The sequence below is a fragment of the Phyllostomus discolor genome, chromosome 5, assembly GCF_004126475.2.
Source record: "Phyllostomus discolor isolate MPI-MPIP mPhyDis1 chromosome 5, mPhyDis1.pri.v3, whole genome shotgun sequence".
Classification (NCBI taxonomy): domain Eukaryota; kingdom Metazoa; phylum Chordata; class Mammalia; order Chiroptera; family Phyllostomidae; genus Phyllostomus; species Phyllostomus discolor.
In genome coordinates, this window is record NC_040907.2 from 85,247,897 (window position 1) to 85,270,282 (window position 22,386).

Genomic DNA, 22,386 nt, shown 5'->3' on the forward strand with positions numbered 1-22,386 from the left:
GATGGGGGTAAATGCACAGTCCACCCTCTCAATCCAGTATGAACTCTGACATGAAAGTGAACTATGTAGCCCACTGGCCTTGGCTGCTAAGATAAACATGCAGGACCCCTGCAGGACCAGACCCACTGTATCCTGTGGGAAAAGAGAAGGTGAGTTGATGTGGGGAGACTTGTATTATCTTACCCACATGCTCCCACACTGCTCCATTCCCAACCCCCAGGACAGTGGTGAAGTCTGTGTGCAGTGGAAATGTCTTCCTGGTGAGTGTGAGAATGCACTCATGATTCCTGTAGAGCAGCCCTTACACATTTTTCTCCTTGTGTTCACATGGTACCTACTTCAGTAGATCATTGCAGTTCCATCAACAGAGAACTGTGAAGATGGTATGGAGCACAGAAAGTCCACCTGGTATGGTGCCTTTTTGCTCATTGTCAGATGCTGTGGGCAGAGCAGTATGTCCCTCAATGTGAGATAATGTAAGCCAGCTGTCCATGTGGTGTGGCATCTGCATTGAACTCCTTCAATAGCCCTCCAGCAGTGGCACCTGCCACAGTGTCTGTGAAGCTCAGAGCAAAGCAAGCACCTGTTTCTTGAGGGACACACTCACAGACTCCTTGGGCCATGGGATGTGGCTTCACCTGACCACAGTGAAATGTGCTGGCCATTCCCCAAGGACATCTGTCCTATGACCAGCTGCCATCTGGGACTGGCAGACAGTATAGTGGTTGCTGGCACTTGGCTACTGTGTGGCTGCAGGAAGAATATATGGGTTAAAGCACATCATGGTCTTGCACAAGCTCCCCAAGTCCATCCAGCACAGGGCCCCAGGTGGTTTCTTCAACAAGGCCACTGAAAAGTCCCCTTGCTTGCTAGTATGCCCTGGGAATTTCTCCAAACAGGATGTGGCAGGCTTTACTCAATGTTCTCCTTACACCCTAGAATAATCTGCTGGCTCAGACTCCATATAGTCATCTCTATATTAACCAGATTTCCACTACCATCTCCCTGACCCATGGACACTGCATGAGACAAGACCCATGCATGTCTCCTACCCGAGCACTGTGACTGTTCATGCCACTCAGAGAATTGAGCCTGTGATCCAGCTGACTGAGCTGATTCACTCTTACATTACTCCCCAGTATTTTCCAACATTCACAGTGTGGCTGTCTTTCACATCCATCTAAAAATACTTCCTGTTACCCAAGTAGCACTATGGTGCTCATTTGGGAGAAGTTCAAGGACAAGTAGCCACGTGGCAAAAGGAAATCACAAAGCTCCCTATTCTCCAGGGTCAGCTACAGGAGAAGACTGTCTCCCTGACCAGGAACATGAGGAGCAGCCTATAACATTCATCTGATGTCACAGACCAGCACAATTATCCCCATTTTAATACAGAGCCATTCTGGGCAGTTGTCCTTAGGGAATTGTTTGTCTCTCAGGTCCATGGCTTTATGGATACTTTAGGTTCTAAATCATTTCATTTTCTTCAGTGATAGGGGGCTTTGCATGCTAAATAGTCAGTATGCAATTGTCTATACCTGGTATTTCTGCACCCTTTTATTAGGAAATTTGCGTGTTAAAATTCCAGTGCTTTACACAGGTGAACTCTAGAACTTCATCACATGGTCCAGTCTGCATGAGTGCAAGTTGTGGATACATCCTCAGTCATGTCTGAGCGTGAATATTGGTGGCTAAATGCACAGATCAAAGACATTGCAGGTGAGAATTCAGACACCACTGGTCATTACTCAGACTCCCTTTCAAAGGGGTCTTCTCTGGAGCTCTCATAGAGGAGCTAAGGATGTTCCACACGTGGACTCCGAGTTCTCCATATCCAGCAGATGAGTAGGCACTGAGTTCTCCTTAGTTCCAGGGGCAGACAAGAGCATCTGTTTGGTTTTCAGTGTCTGGAGAGTGTCACAGTTTCCTCTTACCAGAGAGTACTGAGAAAGCCCTCATTTCTACAGGACCCTGGACCTGTGATGGGTTTTTCACAACATGTGTCATTTCTGTGTGCCACCATTTCATTAAATTCAGTGCATATTTATCTTCTATGCTGTGCATGTCATTATAATGCATCATCACACTTAGTACCTGCATCAAACAAACATACTTCTACCATTCACGGCAATCTAATTAATCGTTTAAGTATCTATCATTTCAGTAAATGGATGTTACAAACCTTCCCCCATGAAAGCAAATTACCATTGGTTATTTGCTTTCAGGCTCAGGTAACTAAAAAATATTTGCTAAGCTTAATTACGGTGGGTCCTGAACACCCTAAGGTGTCATAGGTGCTCCATGCAGCCCAGCCTTCCTGTCTCCAGAAGGGAGGTTTATGCCTGGGCTCATACTGACTTCCCCTCACTGTTTGGGCAATGCAGTAATACAGGACCATGTCCTCAGGTTTCAGGCTGTTCATTTGCAGGTACAGCATGTTCTTCTCATTGTCTCTGGAGATGGTGAGTCAACCTTTTACAGAGTCTGCATTGTATTTCTGATTTTCATCATACCATATAATTGTCACCTACTCCAGCCCCTTCCCGGGAACCTGGTGGATCCATGCATTCTGTAGCTACTGAAGGTGAATCCAGAAGCCACACAGGAGAGTCACAGAAACCTCCCAGGCTGCACCAAGCCTCCCCCAGACTCCTCCAGCTGCACATTACACTGGACACCTGAAAACACAAAGACATCAACTCAGGAACCTTCTACTGGCCCACTGCCTCTCTCAGTCATATCACCTCACATATCAGTGTCTGTCATTCTCCATAAATTATCTCTTAAAATAGCAACAAGGAAAACCCACCTGAGCCCATACTCCAAGGTGAATGGCCTGTGTCTTGTCCTGAGCAGGGAGTGGGGACACATGTGAATCCTGTCCTGAGCTCCTGTCCCAGAGTTGCAGGGTCAGGACTGGGCTGTTTTTCATAAGAAGTGGGGCCCTATTTGCATGCCCTCCTTCTATACATGGACCTCTGGGGTTGGACAGTGACATTAAGGACATGGCCTTGATGTCATGGAGAGTAAGAACTATCCAAGAAACTGTGTCTTTAAGAATCTCTCTGTATGCCTTGTCAGTTTGTCTCAGTTGTTCAGAGTGTCCTCCTATGACCAAAAGATTGCAGGTCAAATCCCATGTCTGTGTGTGTAGGGAAAGTGACCGATATATCCATCTATCATCTATCTATCTATCTATCTATCTATCTATCTATCTATCTATCTATCATCTATCTATCATCTATCTATTTATCATCTATATTTATTTGTATTTATCTCTTCCTCACTCAAAGCAATGGAAAACATACTCCTTTGAAAATAATAAAGTACTAATATGAAAATGAAAGAAGCACTCCCTTTGTTTGGTCCTGTGGCCTCCCTGGATACCCCGCAGATCTAGGCAATGTGTATAACAATGTGTATCTAGGACAGTAGTTTATAGGAAATTTTCATGAAAATGACATGATTTAAAATGAGAGATTCCTTTGAAATCATTAACAGTGAACACACCAGTGAAAGTCAACCTTCACAATCAGAGGGACAATTTAAAGTGTAGGACGTTTTTATTCAGTATCCAGAAAGTACCATCTGACACCTCTTCCTACACAAAGTGATCAGCAACTGAAATAAGAACAGAGTGTGACCCTAGAGCACATTAATTCAGCATTGGTGCAGGTAGGGCATCTGTGTGTATTACTGGGAGACAGATGGGTGAACTCTTCAGAGAGGGAGACAGTGCTCCTGAGTCATGTTCCTTTAGTGGAGTTTGGTGTGGAATGTATACCAGCCTCATTACTTTTTTTTTTTTTTTTTTTTTTGTCTGTAGACTCTGTGGGTCAAATATTGGGGGCAGAGAAGGAACTTACTCAAGACTAGATCTGGTTAGATGAAGATGAAGCTAAACATTGTAGAGTAAGTGCATATAAATTATACTAATTTCATCATGTAAAACCTTGATCCAATCCCTAATAGGCTATAACATAAAATAAATGAAATAATCATTGGTATTAAGAGTATGCCTCGCCCTGGCTGGCGTAGCTCAGTGGATTGAATGTGGGCTGGGAACCAAAGTGTCCCAGGTTCAATTCCCAGCCAGGGTACATTCCTGGGTTGCAGGCCATAACCCCCAGCAACCGCACATTGATGTTTCTCTCTCTCTCTTTCTCCCTTCCTTTCCTCCCTACAAATAAATAAATAAAATCTTAAAAAAGAAGAGTATGTCTCAATCCATTGATTACAGAACAAATAAATCTTTAAATAGCCTCCACCTCTTGGGCTGATGGGTCTAACTTAATGTAAAATGGCCACCAATGGTGGTTCAGTCTTATTTCCATCATCCACAATTGTGCATCTGTGAACTCATGACCTACTTCTAATCAGAAAAGCAAGAAACAAGGTCACCTCTGACTCATTTGGAGCAAATTTCAGAAATTTTATCTTCAACCTCTTCCATCTGTTTTCATGTCTGCACTGGACACTCGCTCATGCTGTCACCTCATTCAAATGAGATGGTTGTCACCTGGGCATGAAGTCCCATACAGGGTGGATCAGTGTGCAGAACTGGGAAGAGATCCTCCCAGGTACATAGGTAGTGGGATTAAGCAAGCCTGTAGCCAACACTTTCACAGATTTGTTCTTTATGTGGTCACTTTCATCCTCATGTAGCAAGTTCAATTTGTCTTATGCTACTTTCCTTAGAAATTTCCTCAAACTGTCATCCAAATATTAATGTATTGGGTTTGCCAAAATGATCATTTGATTTTCCAGTACAATGGCTCTAGTAGCTCTCATTTCCCTTTAACTTCATTTGAAACAATTCCAGTTACAATATATAGTAGCCACTCTCATATCACCATGTATTTAAAAAATCCATCAAAATTTGTGTATTTCATGTACACATTTTTATGTCAACAACAGAATAAGGAACACATTTTTAGCATAGTGCACTTTATTATTTCAAGAACGATAAAACTTCAACAAAGTTGGGATAAAAGGATTTATGCAGTTTATGGCGAAGGTGCCGTGACTGATATAATATCTCGAAAGTCATTTGAAAAATTTTGTTGTGGAGATTTCTCACAGAAAGTAGCTCCATGGTGAAGTAGACTAGTTCAAGATGATAGCAATCAAATGAAGACATTACTTGAGAAAAATAAATGTTATACCACATAAGAGATAGCCAAAATTTAAAATATACAAATCAACAAAGTTATGGATGTGTCTTTAATTTTCAAAAAAAAAAGAAAAATTTTGCTGATAACAGTGATTTGAAAATTACCCCATCTTTGTTACTTTGCTTTTACAACAAAGAAAGAAAAAGAAAAGAAAACAAATGGATCTTACAATTTAGGATAAAGTGAAAAGAACTAGGGGGTGTTATGCAGAGTGAAATAAGTCAGACAACGAAATACAAATACCATATAATCTCTCTTATATGTGGAATCTAAAGAACAACTAAAGAAACAAGGAGAATTAGGAACAGACCCATAAAACAAGAGAATAGACTGGTTGTCTCCATATTCGTGGGGTTTGGAATCCTGGCTGGAAAAGGTGAAGGGATCAAGAAATAGAAACTGACAATTAGAGATTAAATGCTGGGGTGTAAACTATATACAATCAATAAAGTCAAGAATATTCTAATAACTTTATGTGGTGACAAGAGGGTAATGCATACTTTGGGCTATGACATTGCACATTATATAAATGTCTGAAGACTCTGCTGTAGGCTAGCAGCTCATTTAAAATAATATATATATATATATATATATATATATATATATAGCCAACTGGAATTGAATGAGAAAAATACAATTTCCCCAAATTTCATGGAGATCTAAGGCAAGGTTATTAGGCAGGTTGTGACAGGCAAGAGACACAGCTGAATTCGAGGACTGTGCTCGCATGTTTCATCCTTATTGGGAAAATTCTGAACATTCTGTAGTTTTATTAGGAATTTCCAGTGAGAACCTCATCCTGGTATTGTTTGCTGGTTGTTCAAACCTCAGCAAAACAAAACAAACACAACAAAAGAAAACAACAATGGGGGAAGCTAGCCAGGATGCATAATGATCTCATTTCCTAAAAGGGCATTTCCTTGTTCCCCACAGTCAGTTCAATTCTATACATAATAAATGTCCCATGCCCCCTTGGGGGTGTGTGTCTGTCATCAGAGGCATAGGGACATCCAACACGGCTGTGTGTGTCCCTCTGCCTCTGTGCAGTGTCGCCTACACTTGGTGCTGTAAACATGATGTCAAGTTAATGACCATCATCACCAAGGGCCCATGACCTCATAAACTGGGTTCATATATCTCTGGTGCCCACTGTCTACCAAGCACATGCACTGCTGCTGACCAGCCTTGATGGTGAGCAGTGTGGGGCTGGACTGACTGTTGGGTCCAGAAAGGCCTCTGGTTTGATTCAGTCTATGTGGGTCACAGATCTCAGTATTCAGTGAAATTGGGCACAGGAGTGTTTGAAAGAGACTTTGCATTTTGTCCACATCAGACTATGTTCATTCCTTACAACAGAATTGCCTAAACAGTGACTTCAGAGGTATGAGGAAACTCATAAATCTAGAGAGGCTCCCTGAGGAAAACTGTTACAGAGAGGAAACCAGACAGGAAACATCCAAAACATCCAAATGCACCTCCTCCTGGAATGCTCCTCGTGCCCAGGGACCCAGAGTTACCCCCAGTGGTCACAGCCTTGGTCACATACAAGAGGCCACATCCAGTAGCAGTGAGCATGTGGGCCAGTTCCCTCTCCACTGACCCAAACTGTTCCCCAACTCTAATCCAGGGCAGAAAGGGCTATGTTTGATAGGCTTGTAGGATTTGTTTTCTGTAAAGAGGGCTTGAATGGGTGTCTGTATCTAGTGTTAGCCACATTCCAGGGCTGCACAAACCTGTGGACTCAGAGTCCTCAGTACAGTGGAGAAGCATGTGCATCACATGTGCTGTGGTCCTAGATCAGCTGAGGTGAGTCAGGTTCAACCTGAAGTGTCACAGATACCTGCTGCTAAAGTCTGTGTAGCTACCAGGACAACTATCATGGATCCACACAGTCACAGTTCTGTCCCTTCTGTTATCAGTGGAATTTCTCTCTTTTCCATGGCTGCAGATGCTAACCTTGCTGGGAACCTCAGGTATGCTTCCCCATAATGCAGCCACAGAGCCCAGAACTTGCCAGTCGAGCTCCAGGATGGAAGCACACCTGGGAGTCACAGTCCAAAAACTCAGCTCTGTGTATCTTGCAGCCACCTGTGCTTCCACCTGTGCATCTGATAACCAAGCTGAAAAGGATGAAAAAAAAAAAAAAGAAAAGAAAAGGTTTACTTGGCACTCTGATCCCACCAGTTCCTGACAGGCTGCAAAGGAGCAAATGACCCCTTTACCCCTCTGTCATCTAACCAGGAGAGTTGGGTCAAACATCCAGCCCCAGCCATAACCCATTGCTTTGGAAGACAGCAGGGTTAGGAGGAGGAAGACCTAGAAATTCAGCAGGTGGGGGTGGGGTGTTATCTGTGCACATGAGGTGGAGAACATGGGTCCTCTTCCTCAAGTCACACACTTCAGACTCCAAGTGCTTCTCTGCCCACAGTCCTTCCAGAAAATAAAGGCCCCTCAAAGTCACTAGTGGGTGAACCAAGCAGATACCTCCTCCAGGCTGGAACTGCCACATGGACCCTCCAGCAGTCACACATCCTGGTCTTGTAACAATGGCATCTCACTGCCCCTGAGATGCTGCACTCGGAGTCCCCCATGGGGACAGGATACCCACAGATTTCCCACCAACCCAAACTAAGATTACCCTCATTGTCATCTCTAACACTGTGTACTGGGGACCCCTGCATGAGCTGAGACCTCATGCCCCCAGGGGGAGGGAGCTCCTTGCCACAATAGCCCTTGGTATTCCCAGTCACTTCAACTGCAGGAGGAGGCCCACCTCTTCTTGTCCCCATCTTCTTTCTTCCCTCCTGTTTATAGAGTTTCAGACCAGCTGCACTTCAACTGAGTTTTCACGTTGATTGTTCTCGTCCAAGAAGTGGATGGAGCTTCACGTTTTCTTCTTCATTACTGCTTCTCTAACACAAAATCCAACCTCTTAAGAAAAAAATAATTTTATGTTTAATTATATTCTGCCACTTGGAGGGACAGAAGCCCACGAGACAGTGACATCCTGTGGGTGAGGCTTCTGTCCTTTGTAACTGATCCTGGTGTGGTGAAAGTTTATGAGAAGGAACTCAGCATCTCCTTGTCTATTCCACTAACAGGGATGTGGTTCTTCTAGGGAGAGAGAAAGCAAAATGGGGATCTGAGCCTGTGGGAGGCAAGAGGAACCCCCAGAGCCTGACAGGAAGTTATGTATCCCCATGCTTTCCTACCCTGCAGAGGAGGGGCTCAGCTGGCATTCACCCAGGTTCTTGCACAGGAGACCCCTGGGCTGTGTCTCTGTGCATTCTGTGCACCATAATATGAGGCTATGTATGGAAGGCCCACGTTGGGCAACCACCTAGTGACAACCACCTAGTTTGGGGAGGTATCCTTAGAGGTTGTGAGCATGCTTTTAAGAGATGAGTTATAATACTTATCATTGTCCCACCAAACATCTGAGAGACAGGCATGTGCCTTCCCTGGACAATGACAGAACAGCCAACATCCATACCAGTAGTGCTCAGTGAGGACCAACAGAAGGAGCAGGTCAGCATGAGGGCAGGGCATGTCTCACCAGCCCAGGGGCAGACTCCTGCAGGTAACCTGAGATATAACCACTGTGAGGAGAGGACAAGAAGAGGTGAAACCTCTTGAGGAGGAGAGCAGCAGTCTTTTCACCTCTGAGTATGTCCCTGACTGGAGCACTCATAAGAAGGGGTGGTCAGCAGCAGGACAGTGGACCAAAGTGTGTCCACAGTGGGCACATGAGTTACTGCCCCAGGCCAAGTGTCCATGTTTCCAGCACAGTGAGAGTTGGGCTGGTGAGATTTGCGGTCAGTTCCATGATTTTAACACCTACAGGGTCTCTGGGGTGCTGAGTAGGGGACTGAGTATGTACTGGAGGGTCACTGGGACTCCAGCTGTTGGCTGCCTATCTTCTCTTCCTGGGCATAACCTTAATCAGGACCAGGATCTTGGGGTACAAAGCATTAAGAAGGGCACTGTGCTGTGGAGGAGACAAGGTGGAGAGGTCCCACTCAGCAGAGAGCATCCTCTTCTGGGGGTTCATCCTGGGCCCCTTGCCCGGTGGGTCCTGCCCTAGATGGATGGGAATCAAGCACTAGACAGACACAGAAATGTGAGCCTCAGCAAGAGGACATGCAGTCAATGGAACCCAGTGCACTATTGGTGGGGATATGAATTGGTGCAGCAGCTAAGGCAAATAATATGGAAGTTTTAAAAATAATAAAAACAGAACTGCCTTATGACACAGGTATTCCACCTCTGGGTATGTTTCCAAAGGAAACAGAATCACTATATCAGACTGTTTTCCATAGTTCTATCTTTATTTCAGCATTATACAGGGCGAAGACATGGGTAAGGTAAGCATATATAATGGAATATTATTTGCCATGGAATCACGAAAACCCTCCCCTCAGTTGCTTCCATTTAGTGACAACATAAATGGACCTGGAGGGCATAATTGTAGAGAAAGTAAGTGAGACACTGAAACAAACACTGTACGCTATTGTATGTGGAGTTCAAACTATCACTCTAAAGACTATACTTCTGGTTAGTAGCGATGGAGTTGGGCAGTGGTAGAATCAGATGTTGATGACACAAAGGTACACATTTCCAGCTGCAGGGTAGGTTCTGGGGATGTGGTGGGCAGTATGCTGATAAGATTTAACACTGCACTATGGTGTGTGCAAGTGTAGCCAAAGAGAGTAGGCCCTCTAAGTTCTTAGTGTGCGCGCACACGCACACACACACACACACATATCAAATTTCCTTTCCTTTTTATTTTCTTCTCCTCTTCATTTTTTTTCCCTTGGCTGTATATGAACTGATAAATATTTACTGTGTTTCTGTGGTAATCATTTCACAACATAAGTAACTTCAGTCATTGTGCTGTACACCTTACATTTACACAGTGCAGAATGATCTGAAAGAAAGGTGAGTCAGAAAATAAAGGCAGCCTTTTCTCAAAGCTGACATGCTGACCACCAACTTCCACCTAAGGTGTCCAGCATTAGTAATAATGAGAGAAATGTAAGTCAAAACCAAAATGGCATATCACCTCTAATCCTTTATAAAGTCAATATTAAAAACAAAACTAAAGAAAATAACCAGTGTTTGCAGAATATGGATAATAGAAACCCTTGTGCACCCACTAGGAAAGACAGTACACAGACTTTTCAAAAATATGAAAATAGAAGGGTCATTGGGTAGAGAAATTGGACTCCTGGGTGTGTATCTACATCAATTTCAAAGAGACAGTTAGACATCTCTTGGCAGCATGATCTGAGCACAAATTCAAAACTGGCAATAGGCGGAAGCAACCATAATACCCTCTGATGGAGGAAGGGGTGAACAAAAGTTAGTACATCCATACACTGGAATATTATATAATGTTGAAAAAGGAAAATCCTGTCTGTTCTTCAGTGTGAATGGACCTTGAAGTGTTTATGATGAGAGATGTAAGAGAACCACAGAATGATGACCCTGTATGATGCCACGTATGAGAAATGTCTATACAGAATAAACACGTATATGGAAACTGGAAGTGGAATGGTGAGCACCAGAGCTGGGAGGAGAGGAAGATGCTGTTTGTATCTAAAGTGTCATGTTTTGCAACATGAAATAATTCTACAACCTGTTCTATATCAATGTGAACATAGTTAATATCACTGAAGTGTATGTTTCAGATAGCTAAATGATACATGTTGCATTTTCTACCACAATGAATAATTTTTTAAAAATGCATAATACTGGATTTCAGAATTATGTTGTCCCCGCTACATCTGGTTTGTGGGACCTGATTGCGCTCTGTAACAGGTCATTTCCATCTCAGACACCACCAGCACACTGTGTTTGCATGCATTGTGGTCAGGTTTCTGTTTTGGTCCTCACTTATCTTCTCCCCTTTGCTAAGAGAAGCAGAGACTGCAGCAGAGAGAGGGAGACACTTGGGGCCACCAGGCAGAGAAAAAAGTTTTCCTTCTTTTCCCACCTGTAAATTCCACTGGATGTTTGATCTTAACTTTTCTCTCTATTATGTGAGAATTATTTAACCCTGCACGTTCCTAACTTCATAAATATTTTAAGAAACACAGAGTAATAGATTAAAATGCAAATTCAGCATTCTGAACTACAGTTACAGACATAAGGAAAATATACCTTTGTATTGTTACATTGAAGTTGGTGGTGATGTTTGCTTTGCTGTTACCAGGTGATTAAATATGGTTGGTATACATTTTGTGAACAGGGTCCTGAAACCATTGGTGTGTAAGTGCAAAATGGCTCATATTATTCTTTTGCAATTATAGATCTACCCATTGATTCTCACGATTGCATCAATCATGAACACATAATTTTATTTGTAATAATCACTACTGTTGGGGGTGAACATAAAACAAATGTTAGTTAAGGTAATCTATTCAGCACATGTTGTAGCGATTGTAGCAGGAGAAACATGTGCCCAACCATTTTGTACACTTGGTATCAGTGTATGGAAAACACCCTGACACGTTTTAGAGGAAACGGTGTGCAATGACATGGACAGCTCTGTATCACAGCTCCTGTGTGAATGCACATCTGTTTCAAAAACAAATTTTTGTTGACTGTGTGTGTGACTGTGCATGACCATGTGTGCATATTACTGTGTGTGATACAATGTGCGAAAGTGTATATGACAGTGTGTCTCTTTTGACTCTGTTATATTGTGTGAATACATGTATGACTGATTCTGTGTGTGATGTGTGTGTCCTTTACTGTTCTCCCATTCTCACACCTACCTCTAGTGTTCACATACTCCCTTTCAGCCCTGCCTTCATGCCTCCTGCAGGGAGGTTTGTGTCTGGCTTCCTGTCTGTGTTTCATTTGCACAGAAATACATGGGGATGCCCTCTGTTCTCTGGTTGCTCAGCTCCATGGAGGCTGTGCTCATAGACTTGTCTGCAGTCATGCAGCCTCTGCCCTGGAACTTCTGTGCATATCCAGTGCCAGTGTTGTTAGAGTCAACATACCACATACCCTCAATCCCTTCTCCTGGGGCTTGTTGTATCCAGTCCATATTTTAGTTGGTGAAAGTGTATCCAAAAGCCTTGCAGGAGACCTTCACAGAGTCCCCAACCTTCCTCATCTCAGCCACAGACTGCACCAGCTGGACTTCAGAGTGGACACTGGTTGAGTGGAGACAGGAGTAGGTAGAAGTCCCATTTGACTGTCTCTGGTCCCTTCCTCAAACCCGTTATTGGCCTCACTGTTACCTGTAGCCACTGCCACCAGGAAGAAGGCTCTCCAGCTCCAGTCCATGGTGAGGGGCTGTGCCACCAGGACTTCTGTAGTGGAGGATGTGGCTGTGGGTGTTGCTCTCAGGGCACAGACAGACCCAAATTTAATTAGTCTACCTCTTATCATTTGCATATGAATGAGAAAGAGTATTTTATAGCTGAAGTCGACCCCATCTGAGAGGATATAGAGAACATCAGTACCATGTTCAGTGGTGGTCTAATGGACCAAATCATAATCTGTGCTACAGGATATGTGTCCCCTGCCAGGTCCATGAGCTCTATGCAAATAGCTCCTCCCACTGATGAGCAATCCCCCATATGGCAAGCTGCTCCTCTTTGTAATACCACCTTTCAGTGACAGAGAGACACCTAGACCCGTTCAGTCTAAATCCCTGCAGTGTCTTATCTCACACTGCATCAGTGTGTCCTTGAAAGTGCACCTAGTGAGTTAATATAAGCACTCCTGTGTTCAACTCCTTACAATTCAGATGTAAATAGCCAATAGAAATACCCTTACCTACTGTGGTTCTCATGTCTTATTGAATTTGGTAAATGCTGTGATGAAAGATGGTATTTAAAACCACCTCATGCCCAATTCTTGCTTAAGAAGTTTATGTGGGAATCAGAAGATTCAGGCATTCAGAAGAACCCCCCTAGCTATCATTTTACTTGATCCTGGGGCAGCAGCCCTGAGCTAATGGGCCCCATTTGCCCCCTGCTACCAAGCCTGCTCCCTGTATTGGAAGGTTTTGACTGGACTCACAGGGCATAGGCATCTCAGCATCTCTAGTCCGAGGTTAAAGCCTATGCTCTGACTTAAGGACACTCTCTCAAGGACACCATGTGCTTTGACATTTCTAAATGAATAGAAATGGCCTTACTAAACTCAAGTGTCTCTGCAGGCAGCCCCTACATCTGGGTTCTATGAGCCAGCAGGGAGCCCCTATCCTGGATCAGCCAGATGAACTGACACAACCAACGCTTCTGAGTCCAGAATCTCTCAGGGATTTTAGAATGATCTGATTTGCTCAGGTGGAAGGTCCTATCTGAGGATCTCAGCATGTGGCCCTAATCCCACAGAACCTCTACTGCTCAATAGCTCACACACACACACACACACACACACACACACACACACACACAGTGATTTCTTTTTATATAAATTAGTTCCAAGTCTCCTTTCTCCCCTGTTCCTAGCATATGGGGAGTGTCCTCAGATGGGTGCAAGCCTTGAGAGTGATCTCATAGGTGTATGAGATCAGCTCTATGAGGAACACCATGGCTATACATCCTATCTTGATTCTCCATTTTCATGGTCATGTTCCCTTCTATCACCTGTGTTGAGGACCTCAGACCCTGCACCCTACAGAAAACAGACCCACTACTCAGTCACACACAGATGTCCATGTATGTTGATACAGGAGCTATCATCTCCTCCTGCATCTGGGTTTCTCTTTCAACCCTCATGGACATTCCAGCTCTGAACAAGGCATCACAGGTGAGACTGCAGACACCGTGAGTCATTTCTAAGACTCTCAGTCAATGGTGGTCTTTTCTAGGGTTGGTCATGGAGAAGCTGTGATGATGGTCCCCTTGTGGGCTCCATGTCCTTCAAATCCAGCAGCCCAGGAGGCACTGAGTTCTCTTTTAGTTTTAGGGACAGACTATAGCATCTATTTTTGTTTGCCTGTCTTTGGAATGCCACAGGTGTTTCTTACCTAGAAGAGTACTGAGAAAGTCCTGATTTCCACAGGGCCATGGATCTGGGCTGGGTTTATCAAGCAAGTGCCAATTATGTGTGCTCCCATGTTATTTAAGTCACCACGTATGTATCCTCTATGTTGATCTTGTCATTATAATGTGTTATCACAATTGGTACCTGCATCGCACAAACATCCTTCTATCAAATTTTCACAGTCACATGATGAATCAAAGAAATCTCTATAATTTCAGTAAACGGATGTCATTAACAACCAACATGAATGCAAATTGCTATTGCCATCAATATGGAGAAAAATCATTTGCAAGATCAATCACTATGTGTACAGGTTGACCCTTCATGTCCTGAGTGCCCGAGGCAGTTCAGCCTTTCTGCATCCCACAGAAAGGATTGTTTTTTGGATCACACTGATTTTCTTTCACCATTTCTTGAACTTTAATACACACTAGAGTTCTCATCTCTCAGGCTATTCATTTGCAGGTATGGCATGTCCTTGACTTTGTCTCCAGAGATGGTGCATTAGCCTTTCACAGTCTGCATAGTTATTCTGATTTCCATCATACCATATGCATACCATCCACTCCAGCCCCTACCTGGGAGCCTGGCGGACCCTGTACATCTGGAAGCTACTTAAAATAAATCCAAAGGTTATGCAGAAGAGGCTGCAAGAAATCTCCCCTAGACTCAACCAGTGGCACCTCACACTGGACACCAGTAAACACAAAGATGTCAGGTAAGGAACCTGACACCCATTCACTGTTCCTCTCAGCACAATCCACTCATATACTCAATGTGCCTCATTCTCCATAAGTTATCTCTTCAAACAGCAACCTGAAATACCCAGTTGAGCTCAAATTCCCTGGTGAGTCATCTGTGTTCTGTCCAGAGTGGGGCTCCTGTACCAGAGCTTCAGAGTTGGAGCTTGGTTGCTTTTCATGAGCAGAGGGGTACTATGTGTATATCCTCCTACATAGGGGTTTCTCTGGTTGGACAGTGATACGAAGAACATTGTCCCACAATGTAATTTGTCCAAGGACATATGTATGTGGACAATTACTCCCCAACCTTGTGAAGTTTTTCTCAGTGAGTTGGAGTGTTGCCTTGTGACCCAAAGTTGTGGGTTTCATCCCAGGTATGAATGAATATGATTCATGGTCCAGGTGAATACACGAAGAATCCAATCAATGTCTCTTTCTTTCTCTCTCTCTTCCATTATCAATTTCTTCTCTCTAAAAGTAATGAAAAGTGTCCTCTGATGATAAGAACGTATAATAATATGAATCTTAATTACTTCATATGTTTTTTCTCTGTGCCCTCCCCACTGACCAAGTGTTCCAAGAGATAAGTAAAAGGCCAAGTAGTGTAAATTTTCATAAATGGAGAGGGATTTAAAGTGAGAGATAATACATTGAAAATCACCAGTAATAAACACACCAGTACAAGTCACCATTCATGATGAGGGCAAGAATTAAAATGGCAGAAAATGCATGCTCAGGAGGTGAGAAGTTCCATCTGACACCAGTTCCCCTATGATGCAATAAGAGTATGAACTACTAACAGACTGTGACCCTAGAGCATGTGGGCCCAGTGTTGGAGGAGGTGGAACATATCTTTCCGAAACATTGGAGACAGAAGTGTGCACTCTACAGAGAAGCAAATGGTACTTCTGGGTCTTGTTCCTTCATTGTTTTGGTGCTGAATGTACATCAGCTACACTCCCCCATTTTTGTTTTATTCTCCAGAGTCCGTGGTAAAACCAGGTTCAAACATGGGGGACACAGAAGAAACTAAGTCATGACTAGATCTGTTCAGGTGAAGATGTAGATAGATATTCTGGAGTAAGTATTTTTAAATGTATAAATTCATAATTGGAAACACATCAATCATCAATAAAAGTAACAGAAAATAAATGCAATCATGCTTGACATGAAGAGCATAACTTTCTCCATTTATTTATTACCAAGCAAATAAACCATTTAAATCACCTGTCCACCCTGGGGTTGGCAGATATAACTTTCTATAAAACTGGTCAGCTGTGGTGGTCCTGTCTTACTTTATTCATCGTCTTCTGTGGCTCTGTGGGCACACTGATGGGTTGTAATCAGGAATGCAAGAGAGAGATTTATCCCTGGTTCATCAGATGTAAGTTTCACAAGCTTGTTCTCTTCCCCTTTTCATTAATTTTCATGTATGCACATGGCACTGGGAAATGCTGTGACCTCATCAACAAATCCCTTGGGCATGACATCACATGCTATGTGGATCAGTGTGCAGAACTGGGAAGACAGTTTCCTAGGTACGTAGATGATGGAATTAAGCAAACCTGGAGCCAATACTCCCAGTGCTCTTGTTCCTTATGTTCCAGTTTTTCTCCTTGTGTAAAAAGTTCAAGCTGTTTTATCTCATTTTCATCAGAAGCAGCTTCACATAGTAACCTAGTCATTAATATAAAAATACTGGTTTGAAAAGTAACCCATAACTTTTACTCAACCGTTAAAAACTGAAATCCTGCCTTGGCTGGTGTGGCTCAGTCGATTTAGTACCAGCATGTAAACCAAAGCATCACTGGTTCAATTCCCAGTGAGAGCACATGCCAAGGTAGTGGGCCAGATACCCAGTGGAGGGCAGTCATTAAGGGTCATGCGAGGGGCAACCACACATTGATGGGTCTCTCCACCTCTTTCTCCCTCCCTTTCCCTCTCTCTAAAAATAAGTAAGTAAGTAAGTAAGTAAGTAAGTAACAGCATTCTTTAAAAATTAAATCCGTAGCCATAGAAAAGGAAATCTTACCACTAGGGACATTGGTGGACCTAGAGAGTAATATGCTGACTAGAATAAGTCAAATGGAGTAGCCAATACCATGTGTTTTCTCTTATGTGTGGAATCTATTGGGCAAATAAAAAAAAAAAAAAAACAGACTAGAAATGGACTCATAAACCCAGAGAACAGACCGATGGTTTCAGGTGGGAGGGGAGTTGGGAACCTGGATGAAAAGGGAAAATGCATGCATATGTACCAATTGGCAGTCAGGTTAAACACAAGAATATAAATTATAGCACAGATAACAAAGTCAAAACAAAACACTAAATGTGTGGTGCCAGATGGGTACTGGAAACACTAGGCTATCATATCACAAACTCTGTAAGTGTCTGAACACTGTGTTGCAGGCTAAAACTCATATGATATAATACAGAATGTCAACTGTACTTGATAAAAATCCCTGGCATAGGTTTTCTCACAGGAAAGGGAACTTCTGCTCTTTCAGGAAACCCTCAATCCCAACCTCCCTGGGCCCTGTTTCTGGGGATGTTCACTGTGGTCAGAGGGTGCTGGGCTCCCCCACACAACACATAATGTTGTTACTGTATAATGCACTATTTTCCACTAGAAATTAATTGGAAGTATATTCTCTGTCTAAGTTTGTCTTTTAATTCCCTTAATGTGATATTTTTTGGTTTGCTGGCACATATCTTTGTAATTGTACAATGATCAATTAATCACTATTTTCTTGGTCCTTTACTTCATGATGTTAAAAGAAATCTCTGCAGAAACTGGTGAACCTCCATTGCCTGTACTGATTGGTAACAGTGGCCTTAGGGACTATAACAAGCTCTGGATTCACGAGGGGATCACTGCTGGAAAAATTACCCATAATCTGGGAGGGACTTTGGAACTGGCTCAGTGGAGGATGCTGGAGTTAGTTTGAGGCACATGGCAGAAGTATTCCTGATTTTCCTGAACAGAGTGTTACTAACTCTATGGGTTTAAAGGCTCTTCCAGGATGTACAGGACATGGATGAGGCAGATTATATCAATTTAGAAAAGACATAGATATTTATTAACAGGCGTGTCTATGGCTTCCAAACCTTCAAGACAACGCAGACTGAGTGGTGAATAGGTACTATTCTGTTACTGGGACTAGGAGACACTGAGAAGTTGGAGATGCATGGTGGAGGCTAATGCGGAGACTGGTGGCTTACAACAACATAAAGGGTCATTTAAGAGGGCCTCTCTTTATAGACATTAGAAAAACTTAAAGATAGTATAATATAATAACTTCTGAAATAAATGTGGATCATAATATCTACAATCTTTCAGGTTGGCTGTGGTTGTCTGAACTGTGCTTGGTAACTGTGACTTTTTATGGCTATGGGGCATTGTTATGTGTGATTATTTCAAAGACCTTGGTATTCAGTGATTTTCAAGGGTAATCTGGGTGAGTTGTAATGTGATATAACATGCTATATAACAGCCAAGTGTATATAACAGAAGGAGGCTGAGAAGGAATAGACTACAGGGTAAGAAGGATGTGATGTGACCACTGATGCCAAATGACCTGTTCCAGGATGTGGAGAAGGAGGAAGAAGCTTTGAGACAAGGAATACAACTCCAGAAGCTGAAATACACACACACACACACACACACACGCACACACACACACACACATGGACTACAACATCTGAGGTTATTCAGGCTGTTGTAACAGTGTGCTGTGGACTGGGAAGCTGATAGACAACAATATTTATGATCCACAGACCTGGAGGCTGGAAGTCCAGACTCTAGGAACCAGTGTAACAGGGAATAAACTTGACACTACTCTGATTTAACATAAAATGGAAATACAAGAAGATTTAGTAAACAACTGATTAAAAGGACTCACATGTGGACAGTTTCTTTGCAAGCATATTGCAAGTGCCAGTAGTTCCAGTCCTGCTTGTACAAGAAATGACCTTGGACAGAATTTTGGGTGGTACTGGTGACCAAGCTGCAGGAATTTGGCTGGTGCTGAGCACCTCCAAGATGTTCTAATTAAAGATACATGTTGAGACCATTGAGGACACTGTCTCTACATACACAGCCTTCCACACTGATTCCCTTGCTCTCCTTGCCTCTCTCCCTGATTATAAACCATCCTTCCTGCAGTGAGATCTTAAGAAGGGCCTTTAGACAAGACCTGCCTTTGGTTACAGTTTTTATTGAATTGGATAGAACAATGTGGATCCCTGGTAAGGCACAGATGGTCCTGCTTGAGTGTCTGGCTGTTTGTGATAGGCTGGCCCTATGGCAAGGATTATAGCAATTTCTTCACAGCTTCCCAGAGTTCTTTATCTCAGGGACTCTTCCTGCTGCCCCTCTCCAGTCATCAGCTGACTTTAGTCACTTTAATGAAGAAAGGGAGTGGGTCTCTGCGGAGCTGACAGACTCCAAACGGGATAAATTCCCTCATGTGCTCAACCATGAGCTCTCAACCCCACATTTTGTGTTCTCTGAACCATCTTGGACTGTGGATGAATCAATAGGCACTGTATGGTGGAAAACATGGGTCAGAGACTAAGAAAAATCCCAGTTCCTTGGTGTGGTGTTTGGATGACGCTTTTGGTGTTCTGGTGAATTGATTTCTGGGTTACAAGTATTTGTTCTGTGTGAAAGCCCTCATCTGTTCAGGTTGGGACCTTGGTGAGATATATGCCTCTCAAGTGAAACTTCTGTTTATGTCCTTATCTTTTAAGGACTTCACTTGCTATTTGCTGTTCTGTCCTCACAGAAAATTTATACACCTTTGTCATCTGGGTGTTGTGCCATTGAAAACTTTTGAAGTTCATTCATGTTAATGTCACAGTCCCTCCTTTTAGATTTATTTTAAGAAAACTTTGTGGTTGAAGTTTTTCTTTTATTTAGATGTTATTTTGTTGTTGTCTGTTTGTTTGTTTGTAAATGGGTGGCTGTGTCTTGATGCCACCAGAAAGGCCATTAAGTCACACTTTAGCTGACTGGTCAACTTACAACTTTAAGGAAACTGACTACAACTGTTTTGCAAAAGATGGAATAATTAGAATACAATATCTTTGGTGCAGGATTTCATGTTGTTACATCATGAAGATTCTACTCAGAAAGGATGCTAATGATGGTTCTAGAAGGTGAGAAAAGTCTCACTCCTTTCCCAGAATGTAAGCTCAGAAAGAAGAGAAATGAGAAGGTAAGTATTTTAGATACTCTTAATCCTCCTCCTGGATGGGTGGGAGCAGCGGTGGTTCAGGTAACAATTGGATAGAAAATTCAATCCCTTAAAGTCTGTTCAGGTGCAGAAATAAAAGGAACAACAGCCTCACTTCAATGTGAAGAGGAAAAACTGGTATTTTTTCAGTCAAGCCACTCTCCATTCAGGCTTGACACCTCCCCCAACTCTCCTGAGCCTCCTTAACATTGGTAAGGACAGATGAAAAAAGGAAGTCTTGTTTTTAACCACTATTACTCATAATATTTTATATGTATACTAAAAATTGAATTATCTAAAATACAAATGTTCAGTATGATGTGGCCTGGGAAAATAATTGATATTAAGAAATTCAGCCCCAGAAAGTGTGACTCAGTGGCTGAGTGCTGGTCTGAGAACCAAAGTGTCTTGAATTTGATTCCCAGTCAGGAAACATGCCTGGGTTCTAGGCCATGTCCATAGTAGAGAGCACTTGAGAGGCAATCACATGTTGATGTTTCTCTCCCTCTCTCTCTCTCCCTCCCTTCCCCTCTCTAAAAAAGGATAAATAAATTAAATCTTAGAAAAAAGAAATTCATGTTGTCTAGTTCTGATAATTTGTCAAGGTAATGTCTTAGGTAATAATTGACTTTAAATTTCTATAATTGTAAATAACTAATAAACAGAGGTAATTAAAATGAAAAGTTTATGTATATTAGGCCTTTGGTAACTGCAACTTTTGCGTTTTGCTATGTTTAATGTTGAAAACTATTAAATCTCTAGATAATTTGAAGTAACAGGAAACTAAATATTAGTTGATCTGCTTTTCTAGTCTTTAGCTTCTTAATGCAGAGATGCTGAAAAGTGTATTCGGATTTGTTAATGAATATATCTTGTACATTATTTGAAATATGTCTCTTGAAAATATGAATGTGTTTGCCAATGGGGGAAAAAATACCTGTTCCTGAAAGTTACGTAATGTCCATGTAAATACCATTTTAAAATGCTTATATTTAAGTCTTTTATCTACCTCGAATTTATTTTTGTGTATGATGTAAGCTGGTGCTCGAGTTTTATGTTTTTTTTTTTTGTATGTAGTTGTCCAGTTCTCCCAACACCATTTGTTGAAGAGACTGTTTTTACTCCATTTTATGTTGCTGCCCTCTTTGGCAAATATTAATTGACCATAGAGACTTGGGCTTATTTCTGGGATCTCTATTCTCTTCCATTGGTCCATTTGTCTGTTCTTATGCCAGTACCAGGCTGTTTTGATTACAGTGGCCTTGTAATACAGTTTGATATCAGGTATTGAGTTCCCTCCTACTTTGCTTTTCTTTGAAGCAGCTATGCCACCATTGAAGTCCTAGATGATAACATGGGCAGGAAAATCTCAGATATTTCACATAGAAAAATTTTTACTGATACATCACCCAGAGCAAGGGACATAAAGGGAAGAATAAAGAAATGGGATCTCACCAAAATAAAAAAGCTTCTGCACAGCTAAAGAAAACAGTATTAAAATAAAAAGAGAACCAATGGTATTGGAAAACATATTTGCCAATGATACCTCAGGCAAGGGTTTAATCTCCAAAATATACAAAATATTCAAAATATACAAAATATACAAAAAATATACAAAAATGACTCCACTCTAAGAAGACAAGCAACCCAATTAAAAAAATGGGCAAAGGGTTTGAACAGACACTTCTCCAAGGAGGACATACAGAGGATCCAGAGACACATAAAAAGATGCTCAATATCGCTAGCTATCAGAGAGATGCAAATTAAAATCACAGTGAGATACCACTTTACACCAGTCAGAAAGGCCATCATAAACAAAGCAACAAACAATAACTGTTGGAGAGGTTGTGGAGAAAAGGGGACCCTAGTGCACTGTTGGTGGGACTGCAGACTGGTACAACCACTCTGGAAAACAGTATCAAATTTTCTCAGAAAACTAAAAATGGATCTTCCTTTTGACTCAGCAATTCCACTGCTGCATTATATCCCAAGAACTCTGAAACATCAATCCAAAAGAACCTATGCACCCCAATGTTCATAGCAGCACAATTTACAATAGCCAAATGTTTGAAACAACCTAGATGCCCAGCAGTAAATGAATGGATCAAAAAACTATGGTACATTTACACAATGAAATTCTATGCAGAGAAAGAAAGAAGGAGCTCCTACCCTTTGAAACAGCATGGATGCAACTGGAAAGCATTATGCTAAGTGAAAATA

At 42.2% G+C, this 22,386-nt stretch overlaps 1 long non-coding RNA gene across 1 annotated transcript; it reads right to left on the reverse strand.

The window, feature by feature from the left end:
- Positions 1-4,397: 4,397 nt before the first annotated feature.
- LOC118500732 lies at positions 4,398-12,525 on the reverse strand. Its single transcript, XR_004903308.1, has 3 exons — positions 12,428-12,525; positions 11,714-11,721; positions 4,398-4,407 (listed from the first exon to the last, which is right to left on the reverse strand). It is a non-coding gene; the product is annotated as an uncharacterized LOC118500732 (long non-coding RNA).
- Positions 12,526-22,386: the final 9,861 nt, after the last annotated feature.